This window comes from Lissotriton vulgaris, chromosome 1_1 (assembly GCF_964263255.1).
Source record: "Lissotriton vulgaris chromosome 1_1, aLisVul1.2, whole genome shotgun sequence".
Classification (NCBI taxonomy): Eukaryota; Metazoa; Chordata; class Amphibia; order Caudata; family Salamandridae; genus Lissotriton; species Lissotriton vulgaris.
In genome coordinates, this window is record NC_141685.1 from 1,202,042,808 (window position 1) to 1,202,062,042 (window position 19,235).

The following is a 19,235-nucleotide window of genomic DNA, read 5'->3' on the forward strand; positions in this document are numbered from 1 at the left end:
TCTGTCAAGATGGAAGTAATGTGGATCACATTATGTTGGTCATGATAGATAATAAAAGACTGTCTGACTCAAACTCTACTAAAACCTGCTTTAGATCCTGGTGCTAGCAATGTTCTATACGAGGAAATTGCTGCCTTTGAGACTGAAATGCACCATCTCACTTATGAAAAATAGTGTTACATACTCAAGGAAGGAAGCTCATCTAACCTCTTCTCCTGGACTCTGTATGTTGGACTCTGATACTCAAGATGGATTGTTGTTAAGAATAATCTGTCTTTGTACCTCAATCCCACTCTCAAAAAGGACACAGTGCTTTGACTGGTTCAGATTCCTTTACCATTCCCCCTCCTACGTGGCTAGCAGTCATGAATACAGATAGTAACCTACTGCATAACTTCTGATATCTCATCCTCCTGTGTGGTTAGCTTCCACAAGGACAATTGGTCCAGGGGTGTCTGACATCATAAAGCTAAAGCAAGAAGTTGTATGACATGAGGTGCCATTCTGTTGCCTAGCAGTCTGACATCATAAAGCTAAAGCAAGATGTTTTCGGACTAGAGGGCCACTCTGTTGCATAGCAGCTGGCATCATGAAGTTAAAGGAAGATGTTGTCTGACATGAGAGCCACTCTGTTGCCTAACAAGGAGTAGGATACATTCATCCTGGTAATGAGATGAGTTGCAGGGTAGACAGGATGCCCAACGAAACGATGAGATGGTAAGAAGATAGAAATTAGGACTTTATTTAAGACTTACACATTTGTATGAACGGAAGTTTGAGCATAAGAGTCTCTACTTCATCGTTGCTGAACTGGTAGGATTTGGCTAAAGAGAAGATGCAAATGATGCTATTCATAGTTTCTATTATTCCCGTTAACTGTAGCATAACCCTTCCTCTATCAACTTACCAGCTGGCTTAATTGCTACTGGCGTACCATATCCTAAAACAAAGGAAGTGAGAAGGGTGCGCTGACAATTGGCTGGCAAAATATTTATATCCCAATGTACGTGCTACAATTGTTTAGAGAGTGTTAGCAAATGAGGCAAGGGAATGCAGAGAGTATGGGAGGTTATAAACACAAATTGAGATTTGATTTTTTTATTGAGCTGTTGATTTTTACAATAAAACAGACTCCATAGTATTGATCTGGTTACCCTTTATAAAAATCTAAACTTTTTGTATTGCTTATACTAAATGTACTAACAGCGGACTTTTCCATCTGCAGATTATACTGAATGACCAGCAGTGGCAGTGTTTCTCAGCAGAGTTTCTCTGAATTGCCGAGACTGAAGCAAAAAAAAAAAAAGAAGTCTTCTGGCATACTGCGTCATTTTACCAATTTATGTGGTAAGTAAAACTCCCAAACATTCCTTTAGGCATTAACACGATGTTAATAGCATCGGAATGTCCTCACTACTTTATAGTGGGAGCCTGTGCCTGAATATAATTTCTGTCAAGATGGAAGTAATGTGGATCACATTATGTTGGTCATGATAGATAATAAAAGACTGTCTGACTCAAACTCTACTAAAACCTGCTTTAGATCCTGGTGCTAGCAATGTTCTATACGATGAAATTGCTGCCTTTGAGACTGAAATGCACCATCTCACTTATGAAAAATAGTGTTACATACTCAAGGAAGGAAGCTCATCTAACCTCTTCTCCTGGACTCTGTATGTTGGACTCTGATACTCAAGATGGATTGTTATTAAGGATAATCTGTCTTTGTACCTCAATCCCACTCTCAAAAAGGACACAGTGCTTTGACTGGTTCAGATTCCTTTACCATTCCCCCTCCTACGTGGCTGGCAGTCATGAATACAGATAGTAACCTACTGCATAACTTCTGATCTCTCATCCTCCTGTGTGGTTAGCTTCCACAAGGACAATTGGTCCAGGGGTGTCTGACATCATAAAGCTAAAGCAAGAAGTTGTATGACATGAGGTGCCATTCTGTTGCCTAGCAGTCTGACATCATAAAGCTAAAGCAAGATGTTTTCGGACTAGAGGGCCACTCTGTTGCATAGCAGCTGGCATCATGAAGTTAAAGGAAGATGTTGTCTGACATGAGAGCCACTCTGTTGCCTAACAAGGAGTAGGATACATTCATCCTGGTAATGAGATGAGTTGCAGGGTAGACAGGATGCCCAACGAAACGATGAGATGGTAAGAAGATAGAAATTAGGACTTTATTTAAGACTTACACATTTGTATGAACGGAAGTTTGAGCATAAGAGTCTCTACTTCATCGTTGCTGAACTGGTAGGATTTGGCTAAAGAGAAGATGCAAATGATGCTATTCATAGTTTCTATTATTCCCGTTAACTGTAGCATAACCCTTCCTCTATCAACTTACCAGCTGGCTTAATTGCTACTGGTGTACCATATCCTAAAACATAGGAAGTGAGAAGGGTGCGCTGACACTTGGCTGGCAAAAATATTTATATACCAATGTACGTGCTACAATTGTTTAGAGAGTGTTAGCAAATGAGGCAAGGGAATGCAGAGAAGTATGAGAGGTTATAAACACAAATTGAGATTTGATTTTTTTATTGAGCTGTTGATTTTTACAATAAAACAGACTCCATAGTATTGATCTGGTTACCCTTTATAAAAATCTAAACATTTTGTATTGCTTATACTAAATGTACTAACAGTGGACTTTTCCATCTGCAGATTATACTGAATGACCAGCAGTGGCAGTGTTTCTCAGCAGAGTTTCTCTGAATTGCCGAGACTGAAGCAAAAAAAAAAAAGGAAGTCTTCTGGCATACTGCATCATTTTACCAATTTATGTGGTAAGTAAAACTTCCAATCATTCTTTTAGGCATTAACACGATGTTAATAGCATCGGAATGTCCTCACTACTTTATAGTGGGAGCCTGTGCCTGAATATAATTTCTGTCAAAATGGAAGTAATGTGGATCACATTATGTTGGTCATGATAGATAATAAAAGACTGTCTGACTCAAACTCTACTAAAACCTGCTTTAGATCCTGGTGCTAGCAATGTTCTATACGAGGAAATTGCTGCCTTTGAGACTGAAATGCACCATCTCACTTATGAAAAATAGTGTTACATACTCAAGGAAGGAAGCTCATCTAACCTCTTCTACTGGACTCTGTATGTTGGACTCTGATACTCAAGATGGATTGTTGTTAAGGATATTCTGTCTTTGTACCTCAATCCCACTCTCAAAAAGGACACAGTGCTTTGACTGGTTCAGATTCCTTTACCATTCCCCCTCCTACGTGGCTGGCAGTCATGAATATAGATAGTAACCTACTGCATAACTTCTGATATCTCATCCTCCTGTGTGGTTAGCTTCCACAAGGACAATTGGTCCAGGGGTGTCTGACATAATAAAGCTAAAGCAAGAAGTTGTCTGACATGAGGTGCCATTCTGTTGCCTAGCAGTCTGACATCATAAAGCTAAAGCAAGATGTTTTCGGACTAGAGGGCCACTCTGTTGCATAGCAGCTGGCATCATGAAGTTTAAGGAAGATGTTGTCTGACATGAGAGCCACTCTGTTGCCTAACAAGGAGTAGGATACATTCATCCTGGTAATGAGATGAGTTGCAGGGTAGACAGGATGCCCAATGAAATGATGAGATGGTAAGAAGAAAGAAATTAGGACTTTATTTAAGACTTACACATTTGTATGAACGGAAGTTTGAGCATAAGAGTCTCCACTTCACCGTTGCTAAACTGATAGGATTTGGCTAAAGAGAAGATGCAAATGATCCTATTCATAGTTTCTATTATTCCCGTTAACTGTAGCATAACCCTTCCTCTCTCAACTTACCAGCTGCCTTAATTGCTACTGGTGTACCATATCCTAAAACAAAGGAAGTGAGAAGGGTGCGCTGACACTTGGCTGGCAAAATATTTATATCCCATTGTACGTGCTACAATTGTTTAGAGAGTGTTAGCAAATGAGGCAAGGGAATGCAGAGAAGTATGGGAGGTTATAAACACAAATTGAGATTTGATTTTTTTATTGAGCTGTTGATTTTTACAATAAAACAGACTCCATAGTATTGATCTGGTTACCCTTTATAAAAATCTAAACTTTTTGTATTGCTTATACGAAATGTACTAACAGTGGACTTTTCCATCTGCAGATTATACTGAATGACCAGCAGTGGCAGTGTTTCTCAGCAGAGTTTCTCTGAATTGCCGAGACTGAAGCAAAAAAAAAAAAGGAAGTCTTCTGGCATACTGCATCATTTTACCAATTTATGTGGTAAGTAAAACTCCCAATCATTCTTTTAGGCATTAACACAATGTTAATAGCATCGGAATGTCCTCACTACTTTATAGTGGGAGCCTGTGCCTGAATACAATTTCTGTCAAGATGGAAGTAATGTGGATCACATTATGTTGGTCATGATAGATAATAAAAGACTGTCTGACTCAAACTCTACTAAAACCTGCTTTAGATCCTGGTGCTAGCAATGTTCTATACGAGGATATTGCTGCCTTTGAGACTGAAATGCACCATCTCACTTATGAAAAATAGTGTTACATACTCAAGGAAGGAAGCTCATCTAACCTCTTTTCCTGGACTCTGTATGTTGGACTCTGATACTCAAGATGGATTGTTGTTAAGGATAATCTGTCTTTGTACCTCAATTCCATTCTCAAAAAGGACACAGTGCTTTGACTGGTTCAGATTCCTTTACCATTTCCCCTCCTACGTGGCTGGCAGTCATGAATACAGATAGTAACCTACTGCATAACTTCTGATATCTCATCCTCCTGTGTGGTTAGCTTCCACAAGGACAATTGGTCCAGGGGTGTCTGACATCATAAAGCTAAAGCAAGAAGTTGTATGACATGAGGTGCCATTCTGTTGCCTAGCAGTCTGACATCATAAAGCTAAAGCAAGATGTTTTCGGACTAGAGGGCCACTCTGTTGCATAGCAGCTGGCTTCATGAAGTTAAAGGAAGATGTTGTCTGACAAGAGAGCCACTCTGTTGCCTAACAAGGAGTAGGATACATTCATCCTGGTAATGAGATGAGTTGCAGGGTAGACAGGATGCCCAACGAAACGATGAGATGGTAAGAAGATAGAAATTAGGACTTTATTTAAGACTTACACATTTGTATGAACGGAAGTTTGACCATAAGAGTCTCCACTTCACCGTTGCTAAACTGATAGGATTTGGCTAAAGAGAAGATGCAAATGATCCTATTCATAGTTTCTATTATTCCCGTTAACTGTAGCATAACCCTTCCTCTCTCAACTTACCAGCTGCCTTAATTGCTACTGGTGTACCATATCCTAAAACAAAGGAAGTGAGAAGGGTGCGCTGACACTTGGCTGGCAAAATATTTATATCCCATTGTACGTGCTACAATTGTTTAGAGAGTGTTAGCAAATGAGGCAAGGGAATGCAGAGAAGTATGGGAGGTTATAAACACAAATTGAGATTTGATTTTTTTATTGAGCTGTTGATTTTTACAATAAAACAGACTCCATAGTATTAATCTGGTTACCCTTTATAAAAATCTAAACTTTTTGTATTGCTTATACTAAATGTACTAACAGTGGACTTTTCCATCTGCAGATTATACTGAATGACCAGCAGTGGCAGTGTTTCTCAGCAGAGTTTCTCTGAATTGCCGAGACTGAAGCAAAAAAAAAAAAAGGAAGTCTTCTGGCATACTGCATCATTTTACCAATTTATGTGGTAAGTAAAACTCCCAATCATTCTTTTAGGCATTAACACAATGTTAAAAGCATCGGAATGTCCTCACTACTTTATAGTGGGAGCCTGTGCCTGAATATAATTTCTGTCAAGATGGAAGTAATGTGGATCACATTATGTTGGACATGATAGATAATAAAAGACTGTCTGACTCAAACTCTACTAAAACCTGCTTTAGATCCTGGTGCTAGCAATGTTCTATACGAGGAAATTGCTGCCTTTGAAACTGAAATGCACCATCTCACTTATGAAAAATAGTGTTACATACTCAAGGAAGGAAGCTCATCTAACCTCTTCTCCTGGACTCTGTATGTTGGACTCTGATACTCAAGATGGATTGTTGTTAAGGATAATCTGTCTTTGTACCTCAATCCCACTCTCAAAAAGGACACAGTGCTTTGACTGGTTCAGATTCCTTTACCATTCCCCCTCCTACGTGGCTGGCAGTCATGAATACAGATAGTAACCTACTGCATAACTTCTGATATCTCATCCTCCTGTGTGGTTAGCTTCCACAAGGACAATTGGTCCAGGGGTGTCTGACATCATAAAGCTAAAGCAAGAAGTTGTATGACATGAGGTGCCATTCTGTTGCCTAGCAGTCTGGCATCATAAAGCTAAAGCAAGATGTTTTCGGACTAGAGGGCCACTCTGTTGCATAGCAGCTGGCATCATGGAGTTTAAGGAAGATGTTGTCTGACATGAGAGCCACTCTGTTGCCTAACAAGGAGTAGGATACATTCATCCTGGTAATGAGATGAGTTGCAGGGTAGACAGGATACCCAACGAAACGATGAGATGGTAAGAAGATAGAAATTAGGACTTTATTTAAGACTTACACATTTGTATGAACGGAAGTTTGAGCATAAGAGTCTCCACTTCACCGTTGCTAACCTGATAGGATTTGGCTAAAGAGAAGATGCAAATGATGCTATTCATAGTTTCTATTATTCCCGTTAACTGTAGCATAACCCTTCCTCTCTCAGCTAACCAGCTGGCTTAATTGCTACTGGCGTACCATATCCTAAAACAAAGGAAGTGAGAAGGGTGCGCTGACACTTGGCTGGCAAAATATTTATATCCCAATGTACGTGCTACAATTGTTTAGAGAGTGTTAGCAAATGAGGCAAGGGAATGCAGAGAAGTATGAGAGGTTATAAACACAAATTGAGATTTGATTTTTTTATTGAGCTGTTGATTTTTACAATAAAACAGACTCCATAGTATTGATCTGGTGACCCTTTATAAAAATCTAAACTTTTTGTATTGATTATACTAAATGTACTAACAGTGGACTTTTCCATCTGCAGATTATACTGAATGACCAGCAGTGGCAGTGTTTCTCAGCAGAGTTTCTCTGAATTGCCGAGACTGAAGCAAAAATAAAAAAAAGGAAGTCTTCTGGCATACTGCATCATTTTACCAATTTATGTGGTAAGTAAAACTCCCAATCATTCCTTTAGGCATTAACACGATGTTAATAGCATCGGAATGTCCTCACTACTTTATAGTGGGAGCCTGTGCCTGAATATAATTTCTGTCAAGATGGAAGTAATGTGGATCACATTATGTTGGTCATGATGGATAATAAAAGACTGTCTGACTCAAACTCTACTAAAACCTGCTTTAGATCCTGGTGCTAGCAATGTTCTATACGAGGAAATTGCTGCCTTTGAGACTGAAATGCACCATCTCACTTATGAAAAATAGTGTTACATACTCAAGGAAGGAAGCTCATCTAACCTCTTCTCCTGGACTCTGTATGTTGGACTCTGATACTCAAGATGGATTGTTGTTAAGGATAATCTGTCTTTGTACCTCAATCCCATTCTCAAAAAGGACACAGTGCTTTGACTGGTTCAGATTCCTTTACCATTTCCCCTCCTACGTGGCTGGCAGTCATGAATACAGATAGTAACCTACTGCATAACTTCTGATATCTCATCCTCCTGTGTGGTTAGCTTCCACAAGGACAATTGGTCCAGGGGTGTCTGACATCATAAAGCTAAAGCAAGAAGTTGTATGACATGAGGTGCCATTCTGTTGCCTAGCAGTCTGACATCATAAAGCTAAAGCAAGATGTTTTCGGACTAGAGGGCCACTCTGTTGCATAGCAGCTGGCATCATGAAGTTAAAGGAAGATGTTGTCTGACAAGAGAGCCACTCTGTTGCCTAACAAGGAGTAGGATACATTCATCCTGGTAATGAGATGAGTTGCAGGGTAGACAGGATGCCCAACGAAACGATGAGATGGTAAGAAGATAGAAATTAGGACTTTATTTAAGACTTACACATTTGTATGAACGGAAGTTTGAGCATAAGAGTCTCCACTTCACCGTTGCTAAACTGATAGGATTTGGCTAAAGAGAAGATGCAAATGATCCTATTCATAGTTTCTATTATTCCCGTTAACTGTAGCATAACCCTTCCTCTCTCAACTTACCAGCTGGCTTAATTGCTACTGGTGTACCATATCCTAAAACAAAGGAAGTGAGAAGGGTGCGCTGACACTTGGCTGGCAAAATATTTATATCCCAATGTACGTGCTACAATTGTTTAGAGAGTGTTAGCAAATGAGGCAAGGGAATGCAGAGAAGTATGGGAGGTTATAAACACAAATTGAGATTTGATTTTTTTATTGAGCTGTTGATTTTTACAATAAAACAGACTGCATAGTATTGATCTGGTTACCCTTTATAAAAATCTAAACTTTTTGTATTGATTATACTAAATGTACTAACAGTGGAATTTTCCATCTGCAGATTATACTGAATGACCATCAGTGGCAGTGTTTCTCAGCAGAGTTTCTCTGAATTGCCGAGACTGAAGCAAAAAAAAAAAACGAAGTCTTCTGGCATACTGCATCATTTTACCAATTTATGTGGTAAGTAAAACTCCCAATCATTCTTTTAGGCATTAACACGATGTTAATAGCATCGGAATGTCCTCACTACTTTATAGTGGGAGCCTGTGCCTGAATACAATTTCTGTCAAGATGGAAGTAATGTGGATCACATTATGTTGGTCATGATAGATAATAAAAGACTGTCTGACTCAAACTCTACTAAAACCTGCTTTAGATCCTGGTGCTAGCAATGTTCTATACGAGGAAATTGCTGCCTTTGAGACTGAAATGCACCATCTCACTTATGAAAAATAGTGTTACATACTCAAGGAAGGAAGCTCATCTAACCTCTTCTCCTGGACTCTGTATGTTGGACTCTGATACTCAAGATGGATTGTTGTTAAGAATAATCTGTCTTTGTACCTCAATCCCACTCTCAAAAAGGACACAGTGCTTTGACTGGTTCAGATTCCTTTACCATTCCCCCTCCTACGTGGCTGGCAGTCATGAATACAGATAGTAACCTACTGCATAACTTCTGATATCTCATCCTCCTGTGTGGTTAGCTTCCACAAGGACAATTGGTCCAGGGGTGTCTGACATCATAAAGCTAAAGCAAGAAGTTGTATGACATGAGGTGCCATTCTGTTGCCTAGCAGTCTGACACCATAAAGCTAAAGCAAGATGTTTTCGGACTAGAGGGCCACTCTGTTGCATAGCAGCTGGCATCATGAAGTTAAAGGAAGATGTTGTCTGACATGAGAGCCACTCTGTTGCCTAACAAGGAGTAGGATACATTCATCCTGGTAATGAGATGAGTTGCAGGGTAGACAGGATGCCCAACGAAACGATGAGATGGTAAGAAGATAGAAATTAGGACTTTATTTAAGACTTACACATTTGTATGAACGGAAGTTTGAGCATAAGAGTCTCTACTTCATCGTTGCTGAACTGGTAGGATTTGGCTAAAGAGAAGATGCAAATGATGCTATTCATAGTTTCTATTATTCCCGTTAACTGTAGCATAACCCTTCCTCTATCAACTTACCAGCTGGCTTAATTGCTACTGGCGTACCATATCCTAAAACAAAGGAAGTGAGAAGGGTGCGCTGACACTTGGCTGGCAAAATATTTATATCCCAATGTACGTGCTACAATTGTTTAGAGAGTGTTAGCAAATGAGGCAAGGGAATGCAGAGAAGTATGAGAGGTTATAAACACAAATTGAGATTTGATTTTTTTATTGAGCTGTTGATTTTTACAATAAAACAGACTCCATAGTATTGATCTGGTTACCCTTTATAAAAATCTAAACTTTTTGTATTGCTTATACTAAATGTACTAACAGCGGACTTTTCCATCTGCAGATTATACTGAATGACCAGCAGTGGCAGTGTTTCTCAGCAGAGTTTCTCTGAATTGCCGAGACTGAAGCAAAAAAAAAAAAAGAAGTCTTCTGGCATACTGCGTCATTTTACCAATTTATGTGGTAAGTAAAACTCCCAATCATTCCTTTAGGCATTAACACGATGTTAATAGCATCGGAATGTCCTCACTACTTTATAGTGGGAGCCTGTGCCTGAATATAATTTCTGTCAAGATGGAAGTAATGTGGATCACATTATGTTGGTCATGATAGATAATAAAAGACTGTCTGACTCAAACTCTACTAAAACCTGCTTTAGATCCTGGTGCTAGCAATGTTCTATACGATGAAATTGCTGCCTTTGAGACTGAAATGCACCATCTCACTTATGAAAAATAGTGTTACATACTCAAGGAAGGAAGCTCATCTAACCTCTTCTCCTGGACTCTGTATGTTGGACTCTGATACTCAAGATGGATTGTTATTAAGGATAATCTGTCTTTGTACCTCAATCCCACTCTCAAAAAGGACACAGTGCTTTGACTGGTTCAGATTCCTTTACCATTCCCCATCCTACGTGGCTGGCAGTCATGAATACAGATAGTAACCTACTGCATAACTTCTGATCTCTCATCCTCCTGTGTGGTTAGCTTCCACAAGGACAATTGGTCCAGGGGTGTCTGACATCATAAAGCTAAAGCAAGAAGTTGTATGACATGAGGTGCCATTCTGTTGCCTAGCAGTCTGACATCATAAAGCTAAAGCAAGATGTTTTCGGACTAGAGGGCCACTCTGTTGCATAGCAGCTGGCATCATGAAGTTAAAGGAAGATGTTGTCTGACATGAGAGCCACTCTGTTGCCTAACAAGGAGTAGGATACATTCATCCTGGTAATGAGATGAGTTGCAGGGTAGACAGGATGCCCAACGAAACGATGAGATGGTAAGAAGATAGAAATTAGGACTTTATTTAAGACTTACACATTTGTATGAACGGAAGTTTGAGCATAAGAGTCTCTACTTCATCGTTGCTGAACTGGTAGGATTTGGCTAAAGAGAAGATGCAAATGATGCTATTCATAGTTTCTATTATTCCCGTTAACTGTAGCATAACCCTTCCTCTATCAACTTACCAGCTGGCTTAATTGCTACTGGTGTACCATATCCTAAAACAAAGGAAGTGAGAAGGGTGCGCTGACACTTGGCTGGCAAAAATATTTATATACCAATGTACGTGCTACAATTGTTTAGAGAGTGTTAGCAAATGAGGCAAGGGAATGCAGAGACGTATGAGAGGTTATAAACACAAATTGAGATTTGATTTTTTTATTGAGCTGTTGATTTTTACAATAAAACAGACTCCATAGTATTGATCTGGTTACCCTTTATAAAAATCTAAACTTTTTGTATTGCTTATACTAAATGTACTAACAGTGGACTTTTCCATCTGCAGATTATACTGAATGACCAGCAGTGGCAGTGTTTCTCAGCAGAGTTTCTCTGAATTGCTGAGACTGAAGCAAAAAAAAAAAGGAAGTCTTCTGGCATACTGCATCATTTTACTAATTTATGTGGTAAGTGAAACTTCCAATCATTCTTTTAGGCATTAAAACGATGTTAATAGCATCGGAATGTCCTCACTACTTTATAGTGGGAGCCTGTGCCTGAATATAATTTCTGTCAAGATGGAAGTAATGTGGATCACATTATGTTGGTCATGATGGATAATAAAAGACTGTCTGACTCAAACTCTACTAAAACCTGCTTTAGATCCTGGTGCTAGCAATGTTCTATACGAGGAAATTGCTGCCTTTGAGACTGAAATGCACCATCTCACTTATGAAAAATAGTGTTACATACTCAAGGAAGGAAGCTCATCTAACCTCTTCTACTGGACTCTGTATGTTGGACTCTGATACTCAAGATGGATTGTTGTTAAGGATATTCTGTCTTTGTACCTCAATCCCACTCTCAAAAAGGACACAGTGCTTTGACTGGTTCAGATTCCTTTACCATTCCCCCTCCTACGTGGCTGGCAGTCATGAATATAGATAGTAACCTACTGCATAACTTCTGATATCTCATCCTCCTGTGTGGTTAGCTTCCACAAGGACAATTGGTCCAGGGGTGTCTGACATAATAAAGCTAAAGCAAGAAGTTGTCTGACATGAGGTGCCATTCTGTTGCCTAGCAGTCTGACATCATAAAGCTAAAGCAAGATGTTTTCGGACTAGAGGGCCACTCTGTTGCATAGCAGCTGGCATCATGAAGTTTAAGGAAGATGTTGTCTGACATGAGAGCCACTCTGTTGCCTAACAAGGAGTAGGATACATTCATCCTGGTAATGAGATGAGTTGCAGGGTAGACAGGATGCCCAATGAAATGATGAGATGGTAAGAAGAAAGAAATTAGGACTTTATTTAAGACTTACACATTTGTATGAACGGAAGTTTGAGCATAAGAGTCTCCACTTCACCGTTGCTAAACTGATAGGATTTGGCTAAAGAGAAGATGCAAATGATCCTATTCATAGTTTCTATTATTCCCGTTAACTGTAGCATAACCCTTCCTCTCTCAACTTACCAGCTGCCTTAATTGCTACTGGTGTACCATATCCTAAAACAAAGGAAGTGAGAAGGGTGCGCTGACACTTGGCTGGCAAAATATTTATATCCCATTGTACGTGCTACAATTGTTTAGAGAGTGTTAGCAAATGAGGCAAGGGAATGCAGAGAAGTATGGGAGGTTATAAACACAAATTGAGATTTGATTTTTTTATTGAGCTGTTGATTTTTACAATAAAACAGACTCCATAGTATTGATCTGGTTACCCTTTATAAAAATCTAAACTTTTTGTATTGCTTATACGAAATGTACTAACAGTGGACTTTTCCATCTGCAGATTATACTGAATGACCAGCAGTGGCAGTGTTTCTCAGCAGAGTTTCTCTGAATTGCCGAGACTGAAGCAAAAAAAAAAAAGGAAGTCTTCTGGCATACTGCATCATTTTACCAATTTATGTGGTAAGTAAAACTCCCAATCATTCTTTTAGGCATTAACACAATGTTAATAGCATCGGAATGTCCTCACTACTTTATAGTGGGAGCCTGTGCCTGAATACAATTTCTGTCAAGATGGAAGTAATGTGGATCACATTATGTTGGTCATGATAGATAATAAAAGACTGTCTGACTCAAACTCTACTAAAACCTGCTTTAGATCCTGGTGCTAGCAATGTTCTATACGAGGATATTGGTGCCTTTGAGACTGAAATGCACCATCTCACTTATGAAAAATAGTGTTACATACTCAAGGAAGGAAGCTCATCTAACCTCTTTTCCTGGACTCTGTATGTTGGACTCTGATACTCAAGATGGATTGTTGTTAAGGATAATCTGTCTTTGTACCTCAATTCCATTCTCAAAAAGGACACAGTGCTTTGACTGGTTCAGATTCCTTTACCATTTCCCCTCCTACGTGGCTGGCAGTCATGAATACAGATAGTAACCTACTGCATAACTTCTGATATCTCATCCTCCTGTGTGGTTAGCTTCCACAAGGACAATTGGTCCAGGGGTGTCTGACATCATAAAGCTAAAGCAAGAAGTTGTATGACATGAGGTGCCATTCTGTTGCCTAGCAGTCTGACATCATAAAGCTAAAGCAAGATGTTTTCGGACTAGAGGGCCACTCTGTTGCATAGCAGCTGGCTTCATGAAGTTAAAGGAAGATGTTGTCTGACAAGAGAGCCACTCTGTTGCCTAACAAGGAGTAGGATACATTCATCCTGGTAATGAGATGAGTTGCAGGGTAGACAGGATGCCCAACGAAACGATGAGATGGTAAGAAGATAGAAATTAGGACTTTATTTAAGACTTACACATTTGTATGAACGGAAGTTTGACCATAAGAGTCTCCACTTCACCGTTGCTAAACTGATAGGATTTGGCTAAAGAGAAGATGCAAATGATCCTATTCATAGTTTCTATTATTCCCGTTAACTGTAGCATAACCCTTCCTCTCTCAACTTACCAGCTGCCTTAATTGCTACTGGTGTACCATATCCTAAAACAAAGGAAGTGAGAAGGGTGCGCTGACACTTGGCTGGCAAAATATTTATATCCCATTGTACGTGCTACAATTGTTTAGAGAGTGTTAGCAAATGAGGCAAGGGAATGCAGAGAAGTATGGGAGGTTATAAACACAAATTGAGATTTGATTTTTTTATTGAGCTGTTGATTTTTACAATAAAACAGACTCCATAGTATTAATCTGGTTACCCTTTATAAAAATCTAAACTTTTTGTATTGCTTATACTAAATGTACTAACAGTGGACTTTTCCATCTGCAGATTATACTGAATGACCAGCAGTGGCAGTGTTTCTCAGCAGAGTTTCTCTGAATTGCCGAGACTGAAGCAAAAAAAAAAAAGGAAGTCTTCTGGCATACTGCATCATTTTACCAATTTATGTGGTAAGTAAAACTCCCAATCATTCTTTTAGGCATTAACACAATGTTAAAAGCATCGGAATGTCCTCACTACTTTATAGTGGGAGCCTGTGCCTGAATATAATTTCTGTCAAGATGGAAGTAATGTGGATCACATTATGTTGGACATGATAGATAATAAAAGACTGTCTGACTCAAACTCTACTAAAACCTGCTTTAGATCCTGGTGCTAGCAATGTTCTATACGAGGAAATTGCTGCCTTTGAAACTGAAATGCACCATCTCACTTATGAAAAATAGTGTTACATACTCAAGGAAGGAAGCTCATCTAACCTCTTCTCCTGGACTCTGTATGTTGGACTCTGATACTCAAGATGGATTGTTGTTAAGGATAATCTGTCTTTGTACCTCAATCCCACTCTCAAAAAGGACACAGTGCTTTGATTGGTTCAGATTCCTTTACCATTCCCCCTCCTACGTGGCTGGCAGTCATGAATACAGATAGTAACCTACTGCATAACTTCTGATATCTCATACTCCTGTGTGGTTAGCTTCCACAAGGACAATTGGTCCAGGGGTGTCTGACATCATAAAGCTAAAGCAAGAAGTTGTATGACATGAGGTGCCATTCTGTTGCCTAGCAGTCTGGCATCATAAAGCTAAAGCAAGATGTTTTCGGACTAGAGGGCCACTCTGTTGCATAGCAGCTGGCATCATGAAGTTAAAGGAAGATGTTGTCTGACAAGAGAGCCACTCTGTTGCCTAACAAGGAGTAGGATACATTCATCCTGGTAATGAGATGAGTTGCAGGGTAGACAGGATGCCCAACGAAACGATGAGATGGTAAGAAGATAGAAATTAGGACTTTATTTAAGACTTACACATTTGTATGAACGGAAGTTTGAGCATAAGAGTCTCCACTTCACCGTTGCTAAACTGATAGGATTTGGCTAAAGAGAAGATGCAAATGATCCTATTCATAGTTTCTATTATTCCCGTTAACTGTAGCATAACCCTTCCTCTCTCAACTTACCAGCTGGCTTAATTGCTACTGGTGTACCATATCCTAAAACAAAGGAAGTGAGAAGGGTGCGCTGACACTTGGCTGGCAAAATATTTATATCCCAATGTACGTGCTACAATTGTTTAGAGAGTGTTAGCAAATGAGGCAAGGGAATGCAGAGAAGTATGGGAGGTTATAAACACAAATTGAGATTTGATTTTTTTATTGAGCTGTTGATTTTTACAATAAAACAGACTCCATAGTATTGATCTGGTTACCCTTTATAAAAATCTAAACTTTTTGTATTGATTATACTAAATGTACTAACAGTGGAATTTTCCATCTGCAGATTATACTGAATGACCATCAGTGGCAGTGTTTCTCAGCAGAGTTTCTCTGAATTGCCGAGACTGAAGCAAAAAAAAAAAACGAAGTCTTCTGGCATACTGCATCATTTTACCAATTTATGTGGTAAGTAAAACTCCCAATCATTCTTTTAGGCATTAACACGATGTTAATAGCATCGGAATGTCCTCACTACTTTATAGTGGGAGCCTGTGCCTGAATACAATTTCTGTCAAGATGGAAGTAATGTGGATCACATTATGTTGGTCATGATAGATAATAAAAGACTGTCTGACTCAAACTCTACTAAAACCTGCTTTAGATCCTGGTGCTAGCAATGTTCTATACGAGGAAATTGCTGCCTTTGAGACTGAAATGCACCATCTCACTTATGAAAAATAGTGTTACATACTCAAGGAAGGAAGCTCATCTAACCTCTTCTCCTGGACTCTGTATGTTGGACTCTGATACTCAAGATGGATTGTTGTTAAGAATAATCTGTCTTTGTACCTCAATCCCACTCTCAAAAAGGACACAGTGCTTTGACTGGTTCAGATTCCTTTACCATTCCCCCTCCTACGTGGCTGGCAGTCATGAATACAGATAGTAACCTACTGCATAACTTCTGATATCTCATCCTCCTGTGTGGTTAGCTTCCACAAGGACAATTGGTCCAGGGGTGTCTGACATCATAAAGCTAAAGCAAGAAGTTGTATGACATGAGGTGCCATTCTGTTGCCTAGCAGTCTGACACCATAAAGCTAAAGCAAGATGTTTTCGGACTAGAGGGCCACTCTGTTGCATAGCAGCTGGCATCATGAAGTTAAAGGAAGATGTTGTCTGACATGAGAGCCACTCTGTTGCCTAACAAGGAGTAGGATACATTCATCCTGGTAATGAGATGAGTTGCAGGGTAGACAGGATGCCCAACGAAACGATGAGATGGTAAGAAGATAGAAATTAGGACTTTATTTAAGACTTACACATTTGTATGAACGGAAGTTTGAGCATAAGAGTCTCTACTTCATCGTTGCTGAACTGGTAGGATTTGGCTAAAGAGAAGATGCAAATGATGCTATTCATAGTTTCTATTATTCCCGTTAACTGTAGCATAACCCTTCCTCTATCAACTTACCAGCTGGCTTAATTGCTACTGGCGTACCATATCCTAAAACAAAGGAAGTGAGAAGGGTGCGCTGACACTTGGCTGGCAAAATATTTATATCCCAATGTACGTGCTACAATTGTTTAGAGAGTGTTAGCAAATGAGGCAAGGGAATGCAGAGAAGTATGAGAGGTTATAAACACAAATTGAGATTTGATTTTTTTATTGAGCTGTTGATTTTTACAATAAAACAGACTCCATAGTATTGATCTGGTTACCCTTTATAAAAATCTAAACTTTTTGTATTGCTTATACTAAATGTACTAACAGCGGACTTTTCCATCTGCAGATTATACTGAATGACCAGCAGTGGCAGTGTTTCTCAGCAGAGTTTCTCTGAATTGCCGAGACTGAAGCAAAAAAAAAAAAAGGAAGTCTTCTGGCATACTGCATCATTCTACCAATTTATGTGGTAAGTAAAACTTCCAATCATTCTTTTAGGCATTAACACGATGTTAATAGCATCGGAATGTCCTCACTACTTTATAGTGGGAGCCTGTGCCTGAATATAATTTCTGTCAAAATGGAAGTAATGTGGATCACAATATGTTGGTCATGATAGATAATAAAAGACTGTCTGACTCAAACTCTACTAAAACCTGCTTTAGATCCTGGTGCTAGCAATGTTCTATACGAGGAAATTGCTGCCTTTGAGACTGAAATGCACCATCTCACTTATGAAAAATAGTGTTACATACTCAAGGAAGGAAGCTCATCTAACCTCTTCTACTGGACTCTGTATGTTGGACTCTGATACTCAAGATGGATTGTTGTTAAGGATATTCTGTCTTTGTACCTCAATCCCACTCTCAAAAAGGACACAGTGCTTTGACTGGTTCAGATTCCTTTACCATTCCCCCTCCTACGTGGCTGGCAGTCATGAATATAGATAGTAACCTACTGCATAACTTCTGATATCTCATCCTCCTGTGTGGTTAGCTTCCACAAGGACAATTGGTCCAGGGGTGTCTGACATCATAAAGCTAAAGCAAGAAGTTGTCTGACATGAGGTGCCATTCTGTTGCCTAGCAGTCTGACATCATAAAGCTAAAGCAAGATGTTTTCGGACTAGAGGGCCACTCTGTTGCATAGCAGCTGGCATCATGAAGTTTAAGGAAGATGTTGTCTAACATGAGAGCCACTCTGTTGCCTAACAAGGAGTAGGATACATTCATCCTGGTAATGAGATGAGTTGCAGGGTAGACAGGATGCCCAACGAAACGATGAGATGGTAAGAAGAAAGAAATTAGGACTTTATTTAAGACTTACACATTTGTATGAACGGAAGTTTGAGCATAAGATTCTCCACTTCATCGTTGCTGAACTGGTAGGATTTGGCTAAAGAGAAGATGCAAATGATGCTATTCATAGTTTCTATTATTCCTGTTAACTGTAGCATAACCCTTCCTCTCTCAACTTACCAGCTGGCTTAATTGCTACTGGTGTACCATATCCTAAAACAAAGGAAGTGAGAAGGGTGCGCTGACACTTGGCTGGCAAAATATTTATATCCCAATGTACGTGCTACAATTGTTTAGAGAGTGTTAGCAAATGAGGCAAGGGAATGCAGAGACGTATGAGAGGTTATAAACACAAATTGAGATTTGATTTTTTTATTGAGCTGTTGATTTTTACAATAAAACAGACTCCATAGTATTGATCTGGTTACCCTTTATAAAAATCTAAACTTTTTGTATTGCTTATACTAAATGTACTAACAGTGGACTTTTCCATCTGCAGATTATACTGAATGACCAGCAGTGGCAGTGTTTCTCAGCAGAGTTTCTCTGAATTGCCGGGACTGAAGCAAAAAAAAAAAAGAAGTCTTCTGGCATACTGCATCATTTTACCAATGTATGTGGTAAGTAAAACTCCCAATCATTCTTTTAGGCATTAAAACGATGTTAATAGCATCGGAATGTCCTCACTACTTTACAGTGGGAGCCTGTGCCTGAATATAATTTCTGTCAAGATGGAAGTAATATGGATCACATTATGTTGGTCATATCTGAAAGAGACACGTTAGTGATAGATTCCTTACCTTAGAATATCCCCAGGCGTCAGACTGGATCCGGAAACTTCCGCGTAGCAGCACCCCTGCACGTCGGCAGGCGTCGTCCGCGGCTCCGCGTCCGCGCCCTGGGCGCTATGATGACGCCGCCTCTGCGTGCCGACGTCAGTTCTTCTTTTTTCGCGCCAGCCAGCGCAGATCTGGAAAAAGCAGTAACCCAGTCAATTTTTGACTACCTTTTTTGAGATAATTTTTGATCCTTCTCGAAGTCTTGCGACTCCGATCGGTGCCGTAGGGATGCCTGGATTGTGAAGATTGCAACCGCACCATGTCG